This window comes from Rhinopithecus bieti, unplaced genomic scaffold, assembly GCF_001698545.2.
Source record: "Rhinopithecus bieti isolate Rb0 unplaced genomic scaffold, ASM169854v2 scaffold_13900, whole genome shotgun sequence".
Taxonomy (NCBI): domain Eukaryota; kingdom Metazoa; phylum Chordata; class Mammalia; order Primates; family Cercopithecidae; genus Rhinopithecus; species Rhinopithecus bieti.
The window spans coordinates 1,794,988-1,801,998 of NW_016808376.1; positions in this window are offsets into that span (position 1 = coordinate 1,794,988).

Here is a 7,011-nt window from a genome sequence, read left to right on the forward strand (position 1 = left end):
AACCTCTGACGGTAGTTCCTGCCTCTGTGTCACTCCCTCACGGACTGGGATTGGACCGCACAATCTGAGCTGACCCGATTGGCTACTAGCAAATATTTTTCTAAATATGGAAGGGAAGGGGGTTGTGAGGTACAGTGGTGAAGCATGTGAGACGTGCAGTTTCAGGGGAACTGTGGGTGCAGGTAACCAAGGGAACAGATGTGAGTTATTCATTAGAGCTGATGGGAAAGGGGTAGGCTGTTTTACAGTAACTAGGGGGAAGGAGGAACAGGAAAGTTGAGTTTGAGAACAAAAGACAAGTTAGCAGGCAAAATCTTTGAAGAGAAACTGAGAGAAATTCATTGTATCTTACATTAGGTAAGAAAAAGCCATGAAAAGAGAAATTAATAAAAGAGTGAACTATTGTACCTTGATCTTTTCCTTGTGGGGATTCAGGCCACAAAATCCAAAAGAGAGGAGCTGAAGCTTGACTGGCCAGCCACACAGACCTTCGTGAAGATCCCTGCAGAGGCTACAACACAAACAAAGGCATAAAGAAGCCAAATTCACTCAAGAGTATGCTGGCCTGTGAGGACATTAAAGAAACCCAGAACCAGATTCAAGTGGTGAAAACAGATTTCATTCAGGAACAATTACAGTTGGGGAAAATACTTCATTAGCATATGTGAAAGGAAAATAAATCTTGGGTACCCCAAACTCATAAAGTCAAAAGGATAAGTTAAGCTGGGAACTGGGTGACGCAAATGCAAACTTGCCTCCCTGTTTTGTTTCCTAAATAAGATGGCTACAAGATGAAAAGCTACACACCTCTCAGAAATATTTTGCCTACAAGGACATGGCTAGTGAGCTCCAAGATCTTTATCCTAAAGTGTTCTGTTAAAATTTCACCATGGCAATGTAAATTGATAGCTTATCTTTATAGATGCAGTCCAGCCCCTGCCCACCTGACACAAATGCATACCTGATTGTTCCGCTGCCCCATTTTGTCTATCTTGTCTTATATCAAAATGCAGATTCTCTGCATTTTTCCTCTGTTTGCCTATGTCGTCTCATGTGTAAAAAAAAAAAAAAAAAAAAAAAATGCAGATTCACTGGGCCAGACAAAGGCATGAATGACTATTTTTCCCTACCCCCTCTTACAGGAAAATTGTATACTTCTCAATATCCCACCCACCCTTTTCCCTTTAAATTGGGAGCCCTCGACATTATATTCGGAGAAAGGCCTATACCTGTCTCCTGGGAGTGCGTCCTTAACTTCAGCAAATAAATCTCCTAAAATGATTGAGACTTGTCTCATCATTTTTCTTGATTGACATATAAAACTGGGATCGATTCCAAATACACCAAGAACAAGTCGGGGCTGGGTGCAGTGGCTCGTGCCTGTAATCCCAACACTTTGGGAGCCAAGGCAGAAGGATTGCTTGAGTTCAAGAGTTCAAGACCAGCCTGGGTAAGATAGCAACTCCCTGTCTCTACAACCTGTTTTTTTTTTTTTTTTTTTTTTTTTTTTTTTTTAGCTGGGAACATGCCTGTGGACTCAGCTGCTCAGGAGGCTGAGGTACAAGGATGACTTGCACCCCAGAGGCTAAGACTTGAGGGTATTGTGAAGCATAAAAATGCCACTGCATTTCAGCCTGGGCAACAGAGACAGACTCCATCTCAAAAATTAAAAACAAAGAAAAGAAGTGGGAATTTACAGCCAAGGAGCAGGTTGAGGAATGGTTGGTAGACAGAAAATTACTATTACCCCAGAGTAGGAAGAACCTGGTTAAATTAACCTAACAGGATTCTTGTTGAAGGCAGGCCAGGGTGATCACATGTCACCTGGGGCATCATGAGGGATAAGGAATTGGATTAGATATTAAAGGTGATCAGATGTCAAGGGTGGGGTGTTCTCTCAAGCTGAGTTAACAGGATTCTTGCTTCAAGTGGGCTAGGGAAGCACAGCAAGCACAAAGCCCAAGTGAAGGCCTAGTGGAGAACAGGGCTCAGAGAAGTCAGACTAAAGTCTAGTCAGGGAGAGATGATTTGTTGCTGACGAGTAGTGCAAACAAAAGAGGACACAGGGGCACAAGAATCACTGATGTCAGCCACTCCAATGAGGGATATTCCAACTTCAAAATAGAGACTTTGTTATAAGAACGTTAAAAAGAAAAGCCTTATGCAAACATGCATCTATTAACAATTATACACAACAAATATATAGCTGCATATTTCAGTTATTTATTTTTTTCCAGCAGAGCATGTTTCTGGGCTTTAAAGCTCTGTGGATTATACACATTTAAACAAATGCCCTCATTAAAAACTCAAATTCCAGAAGCTCTTTGCAAAGAAGACCAGTGCCTATTTGAATATTTCATAGACTATAATAAAGTGGCTCAGATTTCCTTGGCTGGTTGAAATGTTCTGAAGAAAAAAGAAAGGAAAAAACATATTCAATGAAAGTGTTAAATATCCTCCAATATCTGGAGCTAGCAACTTCTCTGCATGGGTTGAGCTGAATTTCAAAACCATTGTCATTCCTAAGACAACCTGTAGTTTTAAATGACTAGGTTGTCAGCCTTTAAGTTTTCTGCATTTGCCTTTTCTGCTTTAGTGAATAGTAACAATTACATTGCAAACAGCATGTTATTTCCAACTGTTTTTTGACAGAAATCTTTGTGTTACAAATATTGCAAACTTGAGTTCATTTGCATGATTCATTTTTTATGTAAATTTTAAGGGTGGAGTTTTCTTTAAGACTTCAATAAATTTGGTCTTTAAAGCAGTATTGATTTGTCTTTCTCACACACGCAAACACATACTTGCTAAGCACAAGTGTTAAGGGTTTGTATAGATTTGGAAACAATTTTAACATACAATTGTTAGTTTCATATAGCAAGACTTTTAATAGTTGGAATTCACTGATTAGGGGAAGTGATGCCTTTAGNATAGACTATAATAAAGTGGCTCAGATTTCCTTGGCTGGTTGAAATGTTCTGAAGAAAAAAGAAAGGAAAAAACATATTCAATGAAAGTGTTAAATATCCTCCAATATCTGGAGCTAGCAACTTCTCTGCATGGGTTGAGCTGAATTTCAAAACCATTGTCATTCCTAAGACAACCTGTAGTTTTAAATGACTAGGTTGTCAGCCTTTAAGTTTTCTGCATTTGCCTTTTCTGCTTTAGTGAATAGTAACAATTACATTGCAAACAGCATGTTATTTCCAACTGTTTTTTGACAGAAATCTTTGTGTTACAAATATTGCAAACTTGAGTTCATTTGCATGATTCATTTTTTATGTAAATTTTAAGGGTGGAGTTTTTCTTTAAGACTTCAATAAATTTGGTCTTTAAAGCAGTATTGATTTGTCTTTCTCACACACGCAAACACATACTTGCTAAGCACAAGTGTTAAGGGTTTGTATAGATTTGGAAACAATTTTTAACATACAATTGTTAGTTTCATATAGCAAGACTTTTTAATAGTTGGAATTCACTGATTAGGGGAAGTGATGCCTTTAGAAAAAGGAACCAGGGAAATTATATATTCTTTTTTTGTTTGTTTTGTTTTTTCAAAGAACTTGTTCCAACACCCTCAAACTGAAAAGAATAGATTGAATTTTTTTTTTATGTAATCAACTGAAAATGTCATTTCTGCTTTAGAAAGAAGACAGAATTACTATGTTATAAAGTGCAATGGGCTTGGGGATAGCACAGGATGACCCAGGCCCTTGAAGATGTTTACCTTTCAAGCTGATTTAAACATTTAACAACTACCAAGTCTTTGAAGATCTAAGGAAAAACCAGTAGGATTAAAGCCTGTGTTCCAATGTTTTAAAATAACTTTAAATATCTAAAGTAGCACAAAGGCATTGCTTAGTAATTCTATCTAGCTTTTGTAGAATATATGTAATAACATATTTATAGCAATTTATCCATATATATGTATGTGTGTATATACATATATGTGTATATATGTGTATATATGTGTGTGTGTATGTGTATATATGTTTAATCAACGCTAGACATGCAGAAGGCATTGATCTGCAAAGAGGGATAAGTGAATGATGGCTACAAAGGTTTCAGCCCTTGATGAAGAAACTTTAACATTTCCCTTAGATTGACTAAACTTGAGACAGGTGTGTTCATGACTACACTCCCATGACCTACTTTTTTGTAGAGCATTGACTTTAGAAAACTCATAATTGTAACTTCTTTCTCTGCCTCTTTGAGATGTAAATCTTCTCTAAGACTCTTGAAGTTTTATAACCTAGGAATGTCATTCTCAAGGGCCTGGGAGCCATTTTTTGAAATGTAATCATTGAAGGAGATAGTGCCTCTGTCTCTTTGTGGGAGGGTGGGAGCCTAACTTTAATACCTGACCATTAGCAAAGAGATGTCCTAAGTACACTGACCAACCTCTCCCCTAACATCCTCTTGGACCTTTGCACTAGCTCATCCCAGTGCTTAAAAATCCTTCAGCCCAGGCTTTGGTTTGCTTGGGAGAGATTAGTTCAATCTCTATCCCTTATTGCCATAGTTTTGAATACAGTCTTCCTTGCCTGTTTAAATCTGTCTGGCACAGGTTTTTGTTTGTTTATTTTTCATCCTTAAGGAATATAAAATCTAGAGAAGTAAAAGTCACAGTTAACTTAACACAAGAGCCTTCAGTTAGTTAATACAGGAAAAGCCACCCAGGCAGTCACAAAAGAGAGATTTCACTTTGTAATCACAGATACAAAGACTTCACAATAAACATCTGAACTATACAAATGACTTGAAATGTAATGCATTCAAATTCATTTATTTTTATTTTGTTAAATATACCTATTTTTTCCTAATATGATTTAACATGACTATGATGCTTTTACAGTTATAGTAGTGAGGATGCATAAAATTGTGAAGAGTTAATAAATACCTGAACAATAACATTTAAATCCACAGCATTTGTCCTCAATGTTTTCTTTGTGAATTCTTTTACCTAAATTCTAAAATTAAATTTTGCTGAGTGTTTTCAAAATGTCAACGCCCTGATTATCCACATTTGCCCTTTTCATTTTATCTCTATAGAATTGGCTGCCAAATCTTATTGTTTCTTAGGTAATCCTTTCTTCTACTTAACTATTAATATTACCATCATTGAGTACCAAAAACCACCTTCAACTATAGTGTTTACTGTCAATATTAATGTGTTATACTATTCAACTGCGTGCATTAATGTACCTTTATTATTTTAAGACATTCTTAAATAGATGAAGGTGTAAATAACTTTGTTTCCAGGATCTCTGCAAAATTCATTTATCTAAACAACAAACAACTTTAAGAATCTCTCAGGCCGATAGATTTCTTAACGAAGATCATCAAAAAACTTTGTACTTTACAGGACTGTTTTAAAACCCTCACTGGCTTCATCTATTAATTCCAGGCTATTATGTTCATAATCTATACTCAAGCTCTATCAGCCCCCAACACCACTTACGACCTGCTTTACCAGCACCCTGCCCGAGACAACCTCTTAAATACCTTTTTCTCTCCTTCCTCTGAGATGCTACTGAGAAGCTTATCAAGGTAGTGGCCTCTCTTAAAGCAGTCAGCAATCAACTTACCTTTGCTTTATCAATGGATTGTTCTGATGGTCTTTCGAAGGAGTCAGCAGTTGACACCACTAAAGACCAGGCCTTTGTGAGTGCCTTCCTATCCTGGATTGCTGTCGTAGCCACTTAGCTAACCCCTCATCTGCAGCCTTTCATCTCTTTAGTGTGTTCTGCACATCCTAGCTAGACATCTGGAACAAGAAATTGGGAGGACATTAACCACCAGATAAAATCCGATTTCTACTGTCTGACCTGAAATATATCCCAAGTTTCCTTTTTAGATTTACTGTCTATCATTCCCAATAGTCAAACTCAATTTTAACCAGAAGGGCCAATTCAATTTTCTCTCTGTGTGTCTTCCTCCTCTTCATTTTCTGATGTTTCTACACAATTTTCTCTCAATCCCTATTTGTATAAATACTACTCAAATTTTAAACATTATTCAATTCACATTTCAACTAGTAAATCATCCCTTATTTCATCTGTTTGCTTTTTCTATGGTGTGAACTCCCCACTGGTTTGAAAGTCTAGTGTACGAGTCATTGTTGCCACATTGTTGGCTCTTAACTTGCTTTAACTGCCTTGGACACTTTACTTCTGTTTCTCCTGACCGATTGCCTGCGGGCATGAATTAGGCTATATATGCTTTTTAATTTCCTATGACAAACTAGCAATTGATTTTCTGACCTTTGCCTGCTCACACCTTCAGTATCTTCCAGTTCTCTCTGGTGGAGCTCTTGGTGGCAGTCACACATAGAGGCCATAGCTCGAGACTGACCTCCAGAGCTACTCATGGGCTCTGACCTACTTGTCATGCAAGTCAATGTTAGCAAATCCGTGAAGGATACAGAAGGATGTAACTTCAAAGCTTACTATTTATGTGTCTTTGCAGACATTCTAATGACCTTTTTTAGCTGTTACATACAATAAACTAAATGAATTTAACGTGAATCATGTGATAACTTTGGGTGTATTCATATGTCTTGAAACCATCATAATCCATTACCATAATAAACACAATGAATGTTTCCACCACGCTGAAAGTTTCCTCATCCCCTTTGCAACCTATCTCTACTTCTTCTCTTTACCCTCATGCAGCCATTGATTTCTTTTCTTTATAGATTGGTTTGCATTTTCTAGAATTTAATATAAATGAAATCAAAGAGCATGTGCTTTTGAGAAGGAAGGGCTAACTTCTTTCAGTCAGCATAATTATTTTGAATTTTATCCATATCATTGCATGTATCTATAGTTCATTTCTTTATACTGGTAAGTAGATATTTATAAATATACAAGTTAGTTTTACCATTCACTTGCTAATGGACACTTGTATTATTTCCTGTGTTGAGCTATTTTAAATAAAGCTGCTATGAACATTCTTGGGAAAGGCTTTCCTTTCTTTTTTTTTTTTTTTTTTTTTTTTTTTTTTTTTTTT